This window comes from Scatophagus argus, chromosome 4, assembly GCF_020382885.2.
Source record: "Scatophagus argus isolate fScaArg1 chromosome 4, fScaArg1.pri, whole genome shotgun sequence".
NCBI lineage: Eukaryota > Metazoa > Chordata > Actinopteri > Scatophagidae > Scatophagus > Scatophagus argus.
In genome coordinates, this window is record NC_058496.1 from 18,310,869 (window position 1) to 18,329,933 (window position 19,065).

Genomic DNA, 19,065 nt, shown 5'->3' on the forward strand with positions numbered 1-19,065 from the left:
TTCCTATCCTCCTGTTTACCCTATGTTAAACAGGGGTTCGTAGGGATGTCCGACCTGAGATCAGTATGAGAGTTTCGGAAAACAAAGAGTAGCTGAGAGACAGGATGTTGCTGCGACCAGTTTGACTGAGGAAAATAGACGGAGAATTACCAGCAGGTAAGTCAGCGTCCAAATATCGAGTTTGTTATGTCATTTTCGTGTTTAATGATAGGAATGTTAACATATTAAGCAGACGAACGGGATGGGTTGTGTTTCTTTGTTTTTATTTATTTTATACAACTTTACGATGGAAGTGTCTACAAGCAGACATCTGTTTTCTACAAGTCATCAGGCTTTTTTTACAGCTTCAGTAAATAGTTGGACGCGTAATTTAACAGTAAGCCAAGTACACATCTGACCGGTCACACTGAAGGTGACAGAGTGTGTTGTAAAGATTCAGCGCTTCCATATCCCCGACCCACACCGACCTGTAGACTCCAGCTCCTATGCAAACATGCTGTCTGTGTAAGACGTAGGCCTGCTTTTTTGGATCTCATGACTCAGCTTAAAAAACGCAGATTTTTCCTATTCAGGTTATTTCATTTGAATGATTTTAGGTCTAACAGGGTGTAAGTTGAGGTCAACTTATTTTAAAATGTGTTTTTTGTTTCCATATAAGCCAATTTAATTTTACTTCAGAGAAAGAAAAAGTTAAGAAAGAAAATTTAATAAATCATCATCATCATATTATCATATTAGCCATCTAGGACACCAGCAGGCTTCTCTAAAACTACACTACTACTGTACTGAAATTTAAGTACAATCTTAAGTAAAATAAAATCTGATAAACAGCTTATAGTTTATAGTGAAATTGTAACCCACACTGTGGAAAACATCAATCATTGTTCACAGTTCAATCATGGCTCGCTATCTTTTATGATTCTTTCTCTCTGTAGCAAGTAAAGAGTCCAGGTCCGGATGTCGTCAGGAGGAGTTGGTTCTGTCACCAGGTTTGACCGGGTGCGGGAGATCCCACACTATGACCAGGTCCCTGTGGACTCCCTTTATCGGGACTCGAATTTCCCTCCACCCCCGCCACCAATGAATGGGACATTGCTGGCCTCGAGCTTGGACCCCCTTCCCCCTCCCCCTCTACCAGAACAGCCAGCTGTTGGACCTGAATCTTTCTACCCCCCCAGCGATGATGAGCCAGTGGAGGGTGACTGCGATGCCATGGACATTAAGCCGGTACATCGCTTCATCCCCGACTCTGTCAAAAACTTTTTCCGTGGCAACAGTGGTAACCGTGGCAGCAAGGGCTGGTCCATCCCCCATCCTCCACCTGCTCCTCACTCTCCGGCCCCCTCATCCAAGAAGAGCGCCAAATGCCACTCCACGGCAGGAGTCCCCTGCTCACCTCCCCACTCCACCCCTTCATCTCCATCCCTTCCTGGCTCCTATCGGGATCCATACGGCGGCTCTGGGGGCAGCTACAACTCTGAGAAGGAGCGGGACGGCCTGCTGCTGGGTGCTGAAGCCCTCGACTCCGTGTCTGCAGTGCCCACCAATCTCTCAGCCCTGACCTACCAGGAAAGGGTGGAGGAGTACCACCAGCGCTACGCCTATATGAAGTCATGGGCTGGTTTGCTGAGGATACTGGGTTGTGTGGAGCTGCTGCTGGGAGCTGCTGTGTTCGCCTGTGTCTGTGCTTATGTTCACAAGGACAATGAGTGGTTCAATATGTATGGATACTCTCAGCCACAGCTGTTTGGGGGGCTTGGGGGAGGTGCTGGTTATGGAGGTGGTTACTACACCGGCCCCAAGACACCTTTTGTCTTGGTGGTGGCTGGTCTTGCGTGGATAATGACTGTTATTCTGGTTGTTCTTGGGATGAGCTTATACTATAGAGCCATCCTTCTGGACTCTTCTTGGTGGCCGCTCACAGAGTGTTCCATCAACCTGGTCTTGGCGGTGCTCTATTTGGCAGCAGGCATAGTGTATGTAAGGGACACCACTCGAGGAGGGCTGTGCAATATACCGGTATTCAATAACGGAATAAACGGAGCATTCTGTCGCACTGAAGCCGGCCAGACAGCAGCCATCGTCTTCCTCTTCATCACCATGGTGCTCTACTTCATCAGTGCAGGAGTATGTCTGAAGCTGTGGAGGCATGAAGCAGCCAGAAAGAGGAAGGAGGAGTTGGCACAGGAGGTCTGACACACACACACACTTGTGTGGGCTGTCACTGATATTATGCATTCCATAGCCCCTAACCTTAACACAGCTGCGATGATTGCAGTGCTGACCGCCAGAGTTCATTAAAAGTGCTTTTTTTTGCCACTCACAGGCTGAGATTATTACTCTTAAGTGTCTGTCAACATTACGAAGAAATCCCAAATGAGAAAGACCTTTTTGAGGATGGAAACATGAGTCAGAGTTGGAGAGAGTAGTTTATCAGTTTTTGAGCCATGACAAATGCGAAAATGTTGCCTGCAAATTTTGAACCAAATAAAAAATAAATGTGTACACAACAATTTCCTGCAGGATCAATAAAGTTCTTATCTTAAATGCGTACAAGAATATTAGGCTGATGTTCCTTGTAGTATATAAGCTTAGCTGCAGACAGGTGCACTCATCGAGACACACACACACGACCAAATGCAGTCCCTCCAGACTTCTCCTGGAACACACAGACATAAAAATGCTATAATAACAATATCACTTGTCTCAAAGAATGCTATAAGGTTTAATCAGATGTTGCATAATGTTTTTTGCATGTTTTGGACCATTTTTTTAAGAATGCATTTTTCAGATTTTGAATGTTCGTGTTTCTCTAACTAACTGTAGTTAGTGGTCTTTAACTTTCCAAAATGCTTGAAGAGTTCATTAAAATAGCCCATTGAATTGTTTTCAACTCTTTACATTGTGGATACCTAATTAATCACTGCCTGTCTCTGCTTCCCATCACAATAAAATCTAGATGAAAACTATTGGATCATCGGTCCCTCTGTCTATAGTAAGTATGAAGATATCTTTTTAATGTTCTAGCAGACACTGAATTGCACACAGTATACCTGAACTGAGCACATGACTGTGTGCTGTAGATGGGTCCAGGCTCCAGGGTGTCAGAACAGACTCCTCCTCCCACCATCCAGCCAGACATCATGGACACTCCAAACAACCCTACAGCTGCTTCCCTGATGAAGATGGAGCCAGAGATCCTCCGAGGACACATACCAGCTGGACACATCCCCAAACCTGTTGTTATAGCAGACTATGTGGCGTGAGTATTGTCTTCCTTGTCATATTCTCCAGAAATATTTTGTTTTCAGGGTGTCAAGCCTTTCAAATATGTATGGCTCATGTGCATATTTGACATCCAAATGAATTCCCATCTGAAGGTTCTCTTAAGCTCTTCGTTAAAGACACAGCCACAGGTTTTGTTGTAGTTCTTCATTGCGTTCCATCACTTCAAAGTCAGCAAACTTTGCTATCATCTGCATCTGAAACAGCCATAGAAACACATCACAGTTATTGAATGTGATAAGAACTTTTCCGTCCGATGAAGATCTATGGTAATTACTGAAAGGTTTCCACTGACAGACAGCAAAAAATTTGAACTAAACCCCTAATGCTAATACTAAAACTAATCAAGCAGATGTCGTCCACAAACAACCCAAAGCCCCTGTTTGTTTCAGGCTACTATTCCTCTATTGCAGCCCTGAGGAAACGCAAGGCAATTTAGTACAAAAAGAAATTTTATATTAAAAAGATTTTGTACTAAATAGATTTGAACTGACCCATTGGATTTATCAGACTGCAGCCTCACTTCAGAGAAAGTTCGTCGAGCATTTTATACAGAACTGTATACAGGACTTTATACAGAACTGTAGACTTTGTCTCCCATCACTTGTACTGGCACATCATGAAGGAATCTTTTAAGGTCCTGTATGAACAAGAAGAATGTTTACAGAAAGTAAAAAGTTCTCATGTTCTTATAGGCACCCGATTATTATTATTATACTTGTGAACCTGTCCGATAATCCTTATTCAGGAAACAGCAAATTTTGTGGTAATCTGGCCAATAGCTGTTGTTCTGATTGTGATAAATCTTTCTTTTATATTTATATCTGAGTTCAGTTTTTAGGTAGTGCACACAGTGACAATAAAGTGATCTTGGTGTGACTCTTGACCTGGACACACACACTTCGGATCTGCTGCTATGACACTGAGACACATTTAGCTGTAGGCAAAGTGTAGCCAGCAGCCCTAGAAAATGTGTTGTCTCTTGTCCTGTTTCCACAGGAAGTACCCTGACATCCACTCAGAGGAGGAGAGGGACCAGTACAAGGCTGTGTTCAATGACCAGTACGCTGAGTACAAGGAGCTACATGCTGAGGTTCAGGTCATGGCCAAGAAGTTTGAAGAGATGGACGAGATGATGCAGAACCTTCCCTCCCGGCCTTCCAGCCAAATGGTACCTCATTCCACAGACACACACATACACACTCACGCAGGAGCACAGATGGGTCTACACTCTATTACTATGTCCAGTAACATGGGAATTATGTTTCAGGAGAAGGAGCGGATCAATGGCATTTTAATGGAATATCAGAGGAAGAAAGCTGTAAGTATACATCATAAAATGTGATTTATGATTCGTTCATTGTCACTCACAGAGTGGCTGTCAGAGTTCATGCTCGGGTTAATGTGTTAGAAAGACATTTCTGCTTCTATGAACCCTTGAGGCCCCTGTGCCATAAAAACATTGCTTAACAAAAAAGCGTAACAAAAGAGCTTGCTTCAACTTACATTAAAGGGGAACTCTAGTAATTCTGTATTTGTATAAGTGGACATGGGGGACTTGTGTGAAACTGGCATGGATGAACAAAGGATCTAAATCAGAGCAGCAGAGGCCAAGATTTTCTGACTTTTAGTCCCTAACTCAGTAGCATAATCAAGCCTTTAATGACTATATTAAGGAAAAGCCACAAAAAGCCATCTGTAGATGGTGGAAACACAACATTTTCTGTGTAAACATCAAAATTAAAATTTTTGATTTCAGCTATTAATCATGTCTTAATTGGTACACAAAGTTGATTTTCTTTTAAAAATGCAAAAAAGTCTTTTTTCCCATAGCCACCAAAAATAAAATTCCTGATTTTCTGTGTTGGATTGCTTTTTATTTACGCTGCTAACCTTGGTATTTATATTCCTCATATCATATGAGTTTAGCAGCTCATTCCGTATACAAGATAACATTTTACTCAAGTACCTAAATTATTTAAATAATTAAGAATTACATGCAGCCTCTAAACAACTAATAAGTAAGTTTAGATGATATATTAATCACTTTGTCATCCTAACAAAAGTTGTTGGAGTGAAAGTAGAAGCTTTTCAACTCATTCTGTCGCTCATGAATCAAGCAAAATCATGCCACATTACTTCAGTGTTTGAGCTTAAGACAGGAATGCTCGATGCTATTATGAGCCACTCTTGGAGAATATAACTATGCTGTCATCTACCTGCTGAAACTATTACGTGACATTTGATTATTTAGTCCTCTTGTGTGTTGTGAGAAGATGAGGTAGGATGTAGCACAGCTGAGATAATGTGATCATCTACAGGTTGGATGATCTAATGTCCCTTAGTGCAGATCATAAAATTTAAAATCATAAAATTCCATTTTTTAGCCTCACTGCTTGTATTCATATTCATGACAGTAAATAACTTAGGAGCAACAGTAAGTACAATAAGACTGAGAAAGTTATTCGATCTTGTTTCAGGTAGCTCAGATGTTTTTGAAGCTGTCCTCGGTTCCCCTCAATTTTATGTGATCAGTTGACTGCCCCTTTAATAAGGACAGATACATTTTCATTCTCCCCATTTTCCCCCATTTGTTACGGTTTGTCTGGTTACCCACAAACTGATTAATGCCTTTGGATGTGATTTGATTGATTTGTTTTTTGCGTTGTTTGTGGTGTGGGGTTTTTTCTTTTGGAAATGGGGGATTCTGTATTTTCGATCACTTTTTGATGTCTATCTGAAACAAAAATGTATTGTTTTCTGCATGTTACTGTAACTGTACTGTGTAATTTATTTCTGTTTTTCTTGTTTTTAGGACCCAACGTATTTGGAAAAAAGGGAGAGGTGTGAGTACCTGAAGAACAAGCTCTCTCATATCAAACAGAAGATTCAGGAGTATAACAAGGCCATAGAATGAAACGACTGCAGCTACACCCTTCGGTTTAACGTTGCCATTAGCGCACCTGGAATTCAGAGGCTGTCTGCAATTATATAAGAAAGTGTGATATCTTGTACAGAGATTAGTGCAATAAAAAAAAAACAACAAAAAAACATGACTGCTCAATGTAGATATGGCCTTATTACATTCAAGCAGGTGAATATGCCATCACTGCTGTCAGTAATGTCAGCATGGCGGATATGAAAATCATTGTCACAGATAGAAACATCATCAGTAGGTAGAAATGTCATCCTACAGAGTAGTGAACCACAAAAATGGCATCTGAAAACGAGGACAGAATGCAGACAGCAGGTGCAACCTAAATGAAAGGCATGATAAGGTGTTCACTACTCACTGCAGGTTGTGATGCAGATCACATTTTAAAGAAACGTGTTGGGAAATGTGCTTTTTTTTGTTTTGTTTTTTTTTTTAAATTTGCTGATAAGGGATGATAATCAGTTTCATCAGTGTGTGTGTCTCTGGCCAATATGTGTTTATCCTATCTTAGCAATGCAGAGTTGAAGCAGATACAAACCCCTTGACCACTTTTTAGCTGCCTCATTTTATACTTGTGTTTGCTATATATAATTTTACCAGAACTGAAATGATTTTTTTTTTCATTTGAGAGTGTGTATGATGACAATCAAACACACTTATTTCCACTGTAAATAAGTAAATCAAATTGTATTTATACAGTGCCTTTCAAATCAGAGTAACAAAGTGCTACAGCTCATTACAGAAAAACAGGCAACATACATGTATGGCAGTATGCAGAAAAATCAATTACTGCCCCGTCCTGAGAAAGCAAGTCAGTAAAAATGACAGTTTACAGAAAGCAGATGTAACAAAGGGTGTAGGGTACAAATAAGGCACCTTGAGTGGTCAAGAGGTTAAATAAGGATGCAAAAAGGGTTAAGACTATGTCGGGTCTTCCCCCATTTCTAGTGTAGCGGACATAGGTGTCAGTAGAGGTTTGTTAAAGGTTAACTTAACTTAACATATTGTTGGTTGGATAGAATATACTACTGTGTCCTGTATGCTATACTGTGGAGGTTTAGCTGCTTGCCATTGTGCTCACTGTGTTCTGTTGTCACTGGGTTGTCTTCTGTCCTGTGTCCCTGCTGCACAGCACATGTATGAACTGTCTCTCACACTGACATCACAGTGTTGAATAGAATAGATTTTTAGATGAGGTTTTTTTTTCAAGCCATTCCTTTTATATGCTGATATTTGTACAGTGATTTGTGTATGTATATTGTTTTGTATCATCTTGTATCATCTGATCTGTTCTGCTGCTTTATGCCAATAAAACACTTTTTTTTAAAGATTTTTTGCCTTTTGGGACTATAGCCATGAAGGTATCGCACTGCATGACTTCTGTTACATTAGTCATTCAATGTGATGACTACAGTGAAAATCAGAGCAAAGTTCATATTCATTCATAATTTTGTTTATGTTTTGTAAATTTATGCTTATTTATCATTGTCTGTCAATGATGTAAGCAGAAACATTAATTTGTCATAACAAACTAAATATACGAGATACAAGTGTTGAGGGTGGGGGGGGGTAGAGTTGTCTGCCAGTAAGGAAGCTGTGGATCCACCTGCACAGGGAGGAGTTCAGTCCAAGATCACACAGCTTAGTTACCAGCCTGGAGGGGACTATGGTATTGAATGCTGAGCTGTAGTCCACAAACAGCACTCTCACATAGTTCTCCATCCTAGTGTCTACGTGGGAAAGTGTCTTGTGCAGCAGGAAGGTTATGGCGTCATCTGTGGATCTGTCTGGGCGGTATGCAAACAGAAGGGGATCCAGGGTGGGGGGCAGAGAGGAGGTGATGAATGTTTTGACCAGCTTCTCAAAACATTTCATCACCACAGATGTGAGGGCTATGGGGCGATAGTCACTGGGGTTACTAGGCTGGGCTGTCTTTGGGACGGGGACTACAACAGACTTAAATATGTACTTCACTTTATTTATTTCTCTTTTGGATTTTACTGATCTGCAGTAAGAAAATAATAATGTAGTCTGATTAAGTTTGTATTATTATAGACCATTATAATTTCTTGATGAAAATATTACAGCATGTCTTTTTGGGGGGGGGCTGGGGTAATGTGTTGTGCCTTCTTTTATTCTAAAATTGTGGTCCAAATTCAATTTCTCTGTCACAATATTGAGGTACAATTGTTTAAAAATAATAAGCATAATAATTGGAAGCATGCAAAACGAGCAGAATTTACATATGCACTGGATATTCAATTAGACTGTTATTTACACCAGTATAGTGTGGATAAATGAAACCCTCAGTAAATGAGGAGGGGAGGCTACCCTCTCCGTGATCCCTTGACAAATACTCAACACATCTGAGGGTAAAAACAGTCAACTTCGGCCATACTGGATATCATTTCACTCTGGTGTGACCTGGAAAAAGTTGACTGCCGGCAAAGCTTCCATGTCCATGTCAATGAACAGCTCGTAAGATGGCTGCTCTGCCTGTGTACGGCCGGGAGGACTGGTTTCTCTGAGCCGAGGTGTCAGGTTTTACAACACTGGAGGCGTTCTCTTGTCTGTTTTCCTCAGCAGGAAAACTGGATCAGTATGACAGCCTTCCATGCGTCAGGTTACAATAGATACGCACGAAAGCTTTGAATTTTTAAATAGTGCATGTAAAGTATAATCAGCAATTAAGACTTCTTAAAATTTTTCACACTCACTTTTTTATTCTGTAAAAAAATTTACGTTTAATTTCCATTTTAACTGATTTTAAAAGAAAACTTGACATAAAGTTGATGATCCTAGTCAATATTAAATGTCTTATTGAGAAAATTATAATGGAAACTTAAAAATATTGACATATAGCCTATTATAAGATCTGTTTCACTCATTATGATGAATGATAACACTGAAATTCATTCCAGTTTAGAGCCACAATGACAAAGTGCTAACTTTCGATGGACTTGGGTTGTGGAGTCCAGGGAGACTAAAGTGTCCGACTGCCTTGTCCTGGAAGCTGCGGGGGGTGGGGAGTGGGGTGGAGGACAGGTTGGTCCTGTATGACCTGGGGAGGAACCCACGTGATGGGCGCACACCTGTGGGCGAGTCTCTTTGCGGTCCCTGAGCGCGTGAAGAGCGCTCAGGATGCGGCTGCGCGCTTAGAGCAGGTGTTGTTTGTGTTCATCACCTTTAGCTTCTCTCCTGTCTTCATCGGGATCGGTCGATTTATCACATTAGGTGGGTCAATTTCGACATTCAAACCGAATTTGGAGGGCGGAATCTAACAAGAGGTAAGTTGGCTATACACTGTGCAGAGAATATAGAGTCATTTTAATTTACAGTGGAGTCTTTTAAAATGTTTGAACAAATCGCGCGTTTAACTTATTTTATTTGTTGCTGCGCTCGTTAAGCGCTTAGCTATATTTTGTTTTTGTCTTTGCTCTATTAACTCTGTTTTTCATCACCTTTTCCCCCCGTGGTGTTAAATTCCCGCTGTGAATGTAAATGATTTAGAATGTAAATAGCAGGTATCATATCGATTTGTGAGCTGATATAACGTTAAGGCCTACGGGAGGAGAAAATTTAGGCCGATTACAGCATGGACTCTGGATTGTGTACAGACTGTAGTTTCACTCTGAGATAACCCAACTCAGTTTGACTTATCAACTTTTAAGTTTTGAAAATAGACAGTTTCACTTTGTGTGCCAGTGTATCTCCACCCACTTACTGCTGCTTTTGTTTCACCATAAACAAACTTTAAGTCCAAGCTGTAGACTTGCCTCCCTCTTGCTTTGGTTTGAGTCGTTGAACAGCAGCAGGTCAATATTTAAACTTTTTTTTTTTTTTTTTAATGAAGTGAGCTATCCTTCATGCTCTAAATGAAATGTACAAGGGATACCTTACTTTCCAAACATGTAGACTGGTGACTTATTAAAGGAACAACCTAAATAAATGACTGGAGAAACATAAAATGAGTGCAGATGCTTTCACACAGGTTTAACACTTAACATCCTCTCATGCTCTGTGGCATCATGTATAACGATGGTGAGCAGGTCCATTCTGATGTCGTACCAAGATGGTGAGAGAAGCCATCTTAGAGACTCTGAAAGAGGATGGCAGCAGCTTCAGACACAAAGACTGCTCAGCTGCATCATGTTTCAGTATGAACAGAGACTAAAGTGACCCCATCTGTGTTTAGATCTGTGGGACAGACATCAGTAAGAAGGGTTGGAAGCTGCACTCACATTAGTGGATATGTGAGGAGAAGGACTGACTGACAGTGTCAATACAGGACATGATCAGACCGCGTCAGCAACAGCAGATAATTCTGCAGAGCGATATGATGGGTGGACTGAGGTGCATGAAGCCCTCGTTACAAAGAAGCAAGCACATTTTAGAGTTCAGTGGTGCAGAAAGGCACTGGTCTACAGAGATGTGGGGAAAAAGTGATGTGGTCATGTTCTGGACATGTTCTGCATATGTGTCGTCCACCAAGAGAGAGACACGGGCCTGAGTGCTTGACCCCTGCAGTGTCTGTGGGCTGTGGGGACATTTCGATGGCATGATTTGGGTCCACTTGTCCCTCTTAGAGAAAAGTCTCACTGTGGGTCAATGCTAAAGTGTTCTGAGTGATCCCACTTTTTCCTTTGATGAAACATTTCTCGGCTGATGGTGGTGCTCTCTTCCAGGATCCATAGGGCCCAAGGGCTCACTGAATGGTTTGATGCATTGATGTGAATCATATGATATGGCCTCATCTCAACGCCGAGTGGAAGACGTGTTCGATAGCACTCTGCACCGCCATCATCAAAACACTAAATGAGGGAATATCTTTGTGCGAACGGTGTTCTTCCCCTCCAGTAGGGTTCAGACACTAGATTCAATGCCAAGACAAAGTGAAGACACTTTATTTTTTTCCTTAATTTGTCACCTGTCTGTGATTGTAGCACTTGAACATCAGCAAACCATTACTAGATTAACACAAGCATAGTGTTTTTTTTTATTTTTAATGTTTTCTTCAGCCACTGATTTCCATTCATATCAGTAAGACTTGATATGGAATGTGCATACTTACAGAAAAATACATGAATTGCACATAGTTTCTACTGAAAGGTGTGGTCAGATTCATAGTCTTGCTAAATTTTTCCTTCAAATATTCACATTTTTGCCAGGATTAGACAATAATATGATGTTGGTCAAACATTAAGAGTGGTTGTTAGGACTTTTTTATGTTTTTGCAAAATTATTTATTTATTTCTTTCTTTTTATTTTAGCAGGTTGAATTCCAGTTGCATTTCAGTATGCCGAACAACAAACACAACCCCTCGCCTCACCACTCCAGTGGCAGCAAACAGTAAGTCGGCCTACATTTATCTATAAGATAGATAGAGATCCTCATGTCTCAGACACGCACACACGCACGAGCATACACACACAGAAGATATATTTCACATGTAGTCCTAACATATGCAGATATACTTTTTCTACATGCTTTTTTCAGTGATTCATTGATTGACCTGATTGAATCTATGCTGTACCTTGGTGGAGTACTTCTCCTTTTTAATGCACGTACCTCTATAGCTGCTGAAGGTTCCAACATAAGCAGCATAATTGTTTAAAGGAACATATTGAAATTATGGGAAATATGCTTGTTTTCTGACTGAGCCAAACAAAAAGCCACATTATCACGTCTCTGTGGGTCCTGTACAGGGAGGGATAAGATACATGGAGCTGCAATGATTAATCCATTAGTTGATCAATGAAATTTTTCAATTTCCAGTCTACGCTAGGCAAAACATGCCCTGGACCTCTTTGTACAATGGGAAGAGGGAAGATCTTAACATTATCTCCATGTGTCTGTGTGTGTATGTTGGTAACTGTTCATCCTTCACCTCAGTAACAATTCAAACATCCGACATGTCTTTCTGAATGTTCGTGTCAATTACTGAGCACATCCTGTAACTCTTTTATGGTTAAAATGCCATCCTGAGCGATGAGTTAAATCACAGGAGCACAGTGAATATTTTATTCCCCACCTCCCCCTTTAATGTTAATTCCATTTCAATGGGGCTCAAAACAACAACAGGATTTTACTAGATGTTGAACTATTCCTTTAATAAGCAATCAAAAGTAGATTACCCCAAAATGAAAGGTTTTCTTTGTAAGTAAAACATGTAAGTTATCTCGACTTCATATTAGCTTTGTCCACTATCAGTTGCATAGCTGGATTCTTTCTATATCAGTATTTAGTGTGAGTATTGTTTACTGTGCCATATGTGGAGTGCAGCTCCAGCTAGGAGGTTACAGATCACAGATTCACTGTGTGTCCTGTTACAGTACACGCTGACCTTCTCTGTCCTCTTCTGTTGCAGCCATAGCAGCAGACACAGGCACAGCGAGCTCATGTCCAACCCAACCTTTTCCTACTACCCAGGAGATAAGATGCTTCATTTCTATCGCTGGACTTCGCCACCTGGCGTGATGAAGATATTGTGTATCATCATCATTATCATGTGTGTGGCTGTGTTTGCCTGTGTGGCCTCCACGCTGGCCTGGGACTACGACATGAGCCTCATGGGTTTGGGTGGTGGAGCTGGCTTGTTGCCAGGTTATGGTGGTTCGTATGGTGGTTCATATGGTGGTTCGTATGGTGGTTCATATGGCGGCAGTTATGGTGGTGGCTCATATGGAGGCAGTGGTGGCGGCGGCGGCTACTATGGCTATGGAAGTACACAAATGGATCCCAAAGCTGGCAAAGGCTTCATCATCGCCATGGCTGCCATCACCTTCATAGCTGTGCTCATCATATTTGTGTTGGCTGTTTCGAGGCAAAATGCTGCCCGCTCATCGAAATTCTACCTAGCAACCATCATCATCTGTGCCATCTTGGCGTTTCTTATGGTCATTGCCACTATTGTGTACCTGGTAGCAGTGAATCCAACAGCCCAGTCCACAGGGTCTATGTATTACAGCCAAATCCGCCAGCTGTGTGCCCAGTATCAGAACCAGGACCAGGCCCAGGGCATCTTCCTCAACCAGTACCTCTACCATTACTGTGTGGTGGAGCCTCAAGAGGTGTGATATGCTTTTCCATTCCAAATCAACTTTTTAAACGATGATACAAATTTCTGAAACATTACTGAGATCACTGGAAATCACGCTGGACGCAGGTCACGTTATCTCAACCTGCTGAGCGATTTTCTTTTTCTAGTTTTAAGAGAAATAAGTGAAGTTTTCTTTTACTGTATGTTGTTTCACAGCATCCAGACAGTCACTGTAATAAAAATAATTGTAATTATTAATTAATTTCAGTATGATCCATATAAAATCAAACTGAGACGTGTAACTTCATGACAATGGTGACATCCATAAGCATGGAGACAGCAGCCAAAAGCTAATGTAATTGCTTTTAATGAGTGACTGAGTGTTGTTTGGATTGGTGGCAGAAGTGTCTTAATTGTGTCTCTGTGTGTGTGCAAATACAAATTTGGATTATAGACAAGGATTATTATTATTATTATTATTATGTCTTAATGATTATTTTTTTATATGCATACAAACAGAGATTTCTTCTTTTATATTTGTTGTTAGTGGATGCTGGTGGTTATAATTTCATCCCACTGACATTGTTGAGTCCTGTTGTTCCTGCAGGCCATTGCAATCGTCCTGGGCTTCCTGGTGTTTGTTGCCCTCATCATCCTGTTGGTGTTTGCAGTCAAGACTCGCTCCATGATCAGGCGCTGGGGCCCAGAACGCATTCTTTGGGAGGAAGTGAAAGTTGTTGATAATGGTCTACATAACAGCATCGGGGAGTGGGTGAGTGCGCATGTGTGTTTATATGAGCTGAGTGGGATGTTAGCCTGGATCAATTAAATATACCTCCATTCAACAAATTAAGATTTATCTAAATACATTAGGTCAGTTCAACAAATCTGCACTCTGTATCAGTCATTGCTTGCTGTGCAGTTAAACACAAACACAAACCAGTTAAACCCATTACTGTTGCTTTTCTCTTGTTGTGTGTTCGAATTTGAGTACAACCGAGACTTTGATCAGACTTCTACTTTGATATTTGTGTAGTTCTTCCAATAATGATTATTTTCATTACTGATTAATCTGCCAGGTATGTTCACGATTAATTGTTTCGTCTATAAAATATCAAAAAATTGTGAAAAAGTTCTCACCAAAATGTTCCCGTACCCAAAGTGACATCGTCAGATTCCTTCTTTTGTTGAACCAACAGTCAAAAACTATACATGTACTATCATAAATGACAAAAAGCAGTTAATCTTTACAGTTAGGAAGCTGCAACCAACAAATGTTTTGCTTTAAATTTTGCTTTAAGAGTGACTGAAAAAATAAATCAGTTGGCAATCAAACTTTTCATGTATAGAGTTTTCTTGAGCATATCCTAAGGCCATATACAACGGCTGTTTTTTGTTTTGTTTTTTCTCAGAAAATGGTTACGTAGGAAAGTGTTTCACTTCAGTGAAAAGAGCACAGAGTGTATCCTGCTCTGATGTGGCACATTCCTAAAAATGCTCTGTGTGTGTGTGTGTGTGTGTGTGTGTGTGAGAGAGAGAGTGACAGCCAGACAAAGATGGTTTCATTTGCAGTTTCTAGGTGTGGTCTGTTTAGCCAGTCTTAGTTGCAGCGTGATGTCAGCACGATGTTAGGATGTTGTGTTCTAAAAATAAAATAAACAAATAACCAACAACTATTAGAACATACAGTATCTAAACAACACTGAAATCCTGAGGAGTGGTTGGACGAAAGAACATCAATACAAGTCAAAGTGCTCATACATGACATGTTTCTCGTTCTGAGTAGCGTTTCACAAGTAAAAGTGTTAACCTGAAAACTACTTCCACTCCAGCATAGCTTTCATTCCAGGTGTGTGATCTTTCCCAGAAATGCTTAGACCTGACATTTCAGTAGTTGTACTGGTTTAGACACATTTTCTCAGAATTCCTGTTCATGGAAGTGATGGTATCGGTTGGTATTCAGGCATGCAGGGCGAGGTAGACGAACCGGTTGGTCCTAGTGAATGCTGCACACAGCCACACTGTTTATCATATGAGAGAAAACAAGTTGCTTAAGTACAAACTAGGGCAAGTATGAGAGGAGCCTCTGGAAAAACCTGACCGAAACCTAAGGCAAACATATTTTTATAATCTCTGTAATATGAAGGTTAAAAAAAAAAAATCCTTTATAGTTTCTTAATCTAAGACTGATGTGTAATTGTACTATATTTTGTAGTATGGAACAGAAGAAGGATCGTAAAACATCTTCTTTTAAATTCAAGAATGTATGCCACTGAAGGCCATACGTACAAACATCTTCATTGGATAGTAAAATGTGATATAGTAAATGTAATCAATAGTTCGTAGGTGCTTGTAGCTATTTATGGAAGAGTTTCGTCAGCCTGAGGGACTTGTGAGAAACGGTTAAAAATAAGAAGCAGTCATAACTGAAGCGAAGCATCTGACCAACACTGAAAGTCAAACTACAGTGACAGGTTTTCTGTCAAATTCTGTTGCGAATATCTGACCTTGTCTCTTGCTCCAGGTGAATAATGTGTCTGGTGACCCAGAGGTGCTGGTGAATGACCATAACCCAAAAGTTGGGGGATCCAGAGACTATCTGGACCAGCTGGACCACAGCAAGCCTCTTTACCTGCCAGGGTAAGATATGCATCATACAGCACATCACCAAGGCCTCTCATCCTTTTATGTATCTGGACTGGGGTCAGCCATGGTCGGAGGCATTATGTTTTCAGGTTGTTTGTCGGTCTGTCTCAGGAACGCCTTAACAGAATTTACTGAAATTTGGCATGAACGTTCACTGGGGCTTAAAGATGTACTGATTAGAATTTGGTGGTCAAAGGTCACTGTGACCTCACAAAACAAGTTCATTCATCCTTTAATTTTTATTATAAAATTTCACACAAATGTCTTTCAGAATAAAATGATGACGTGATAACATTTTATATCCAAAAGGTCAAAGGTCACTTTCACTATAACATCATAGTGTTTTCTGTCTATCACTCAACATCATACCTCAAACAGGAGGGCAGATTGTGATCATACTTCACATTTGATCAAATGCTAAATTGGTGACCCTGATATTAGTTGCCCACCTCGAAACTGCTGATTGTATAGATCTTCTGAAGATGTGTTTGAAGCATCCACATTTTAGAATTTGTACTTCCTGTTCTCTCAGAATCCACTTCATTTGCCTACACATACAGTTCTCTCAGTGACCATACAGTAGTATTCCTCCGCAAGCTCATTGGTTTTACTGACACTGACTTTCAGCTTAATGTTGTTGGGAACTGACCAAAGTAATGCCAAAGGTGGCGTTACCCTTTTTTCCTGATGCGTGTATACATTATTTTGGCTGACTCTATATATATTTTTAAAAAGAACTGTACAGTATTCAAAATGAATGGAATGGAGTATAGAAAATACTGATTTAACTTATGTGCAGTCTGTGTTGTTAAACAACCACCATTGCTGATGAAAACTGATTTGATGTGACTCAGAAATGTTCACAGATGAGGTAATGTTTTATTCACGTTACATTAAGTCATGTTCACTGGTTTCCTCCCTCACTGTCTGACTCTCTCCTGGAAGTTATAGTGACATACAAATTACAGATTTCTCAGGGTTTGAATATTGCTGGAAGAAATTGGGATAATTTATGTACATAATGAAAGTCTAGTCACCGTATATATTTTGTTGAGTTGTGCACCTGTGTACGTTCCTGGAAAGTCTAGGTGCTGGAGGACAAAGAGGAGCGCAATGTAGATGGCATCGTTTTCAAACCTGTTGTTGTTGCGAAAAATGGATATGTGACGAGGCTGCTACAAAAATGAATAAATCAATGACTGTATTTGCAGAGACTCAGACATCAGCAGCTCTGTGGGAGTCCTGAAGCCCAGACTGAAGGACTATGACACAGGTGTGGAGTCTGGAGATGAGCTGGATGAGGAGGACTACAGCAAGTGAGTGCATATGAAAGGATCTGATAGCCAATGTTAGTAAAACTGTGAAAAAGATTTTCACTGGAATTGATTTGTATTTATGTACCACAACTCGTTCCTGTGTGCACATTGCCAGGTGTATTTATCACCCTCTAGTGTATCTAAAGGGTGTTACTATATAGTTGCCACATAATGAATTGTCCAAGTAAATTTCATTATTTTCTCATCTGTAGTATGTTTCCTTCAATTGTGGATGAGCAAGAGCGTTTGAGCTACAAACGTGAATTTGACCGGGATCACCAGGAGTACAAGAGCCTGCAGGCTGAGCTGGACAGCATAAATAAGGACCTGGCTGACCTGGACAGAGAGCTCAGCCGACACCCTGAGGGCAGCCCACAGTTCCTGGTGAGTGTGCTGGTGCCAATTTGACATTCGACTCTTTGAAGTAAGGATGGATAGTCTGGCCTTCTTGAAAGATCTAAAATCTGAGTTTAGATCAAGATGAGAAGTGTGCATGCAATGAGAATAAAGAGAATAAAATGTTGTTGGGATAAAGTTATGCAATGTTATTTTATTATAAAATTCACCAGCAGTTAAGTAAAAGTGACATCGATGTATGCCATAGCCCAATTCACACACCTCATGTTGTGATGGCAGTTCCAATTATTGACCCAAAAAATGTGCTTATTGGTCATAAAGGAAATGAGAAATTGAGAAAACTTGGTTTAGCATAAAACAAATTTGTGTGTGAATTTGTGATGGTGCTTTCTTCAGATCATTCACTACTGTTTTTCCAATCTCAGGATGCCATGGATGAATTCACCAAACTGAAGAATCTTAAGAGGGTGAGGCAAAGACAGCGATTATCTGCAGAATTGTTCTGAACTACAGCTTTTTTTTGTCAATAAAAATCTAATTGTTTGCATTATTCTCTGCAGTCCACAAGCTACGAGATTAAGAAGAAGAGGTGTAAATATCTCAGATCAAAACTATCACACATCAAGAGGAAGATCAGCGAATATGACCGCCGACCTTGAACCTTCACCTCTGATCCCCTCATCCTGAGAAAGAGACAAATCGGCAATTTCCTGCCACCCTGCGTTTAGGTTTTCAAACCTCTGTGGTTTTACTAACCTGTTGCGAGCCTGTCGCCTTTGTAATACTTCTGTATCAATCCAATCAAATGAGTTGTTTTCCAGAAAGTAGGGGGCAGAGGCAGTGGTTGTTTTTTTTTTCTTTTACTATAATCAATTCTTCAGCCTCTGTGAGTTTCATGAAGAACTGTTTAGGTGTATAAAGTGTATTTTATTTTTTCTCTCTGGAAGTTAAAAATTGAGAGATGTGAGATTATTTCAGTACTAGTGACTTTTTATTAACAGGTATGCTTTAGTTATGTTTTTTGTGTGTGTGTGTTTCATGTACAACAAATGACATCATTATGCCACTGGCCACCCTTGCAGATAATGTTTATTTTCAGTCTTTTGAGACAATGTTAATTGTTCTGGAATAAGATTTTCTGTACTTTTGTACTTTTAATGATGAAACATATGTCCTGTTAATTGTACGTTTTTATTATGGACTGCTGTCATGGTGGATATTAGAAGGAAAACTCGACCTGATGGATCCATGTGCCATTGACATTTGTCTTTTACTGTAACAAATTTCTAATTTCTGCATTATTCAAAAACAAATCAAATCAAGATTGCGTGTATATTTTTATTCTACAGATCTGTAGTTGTTGTAAAAATTACCTACTTCTCTGAACAGATGTATGCAACGTATGTATTTTACAATCAGTAACATCCGTTGGACGTTTTGGAGAAAGCAGTGATGTAAGCTCTCAATAAAATATGTTAGGCTTTGA

General features: G+C 40.2%; 1 pseudogene; it reads left to right on the plus strand.

Annotated features, from left to right (window-relative positions):
* The first annotated feature begins 14 nt into the window (after positions 1-14).
* LOC124057713 lies at positions 15-19,065 on the plus strand (annotated as a pseudogene).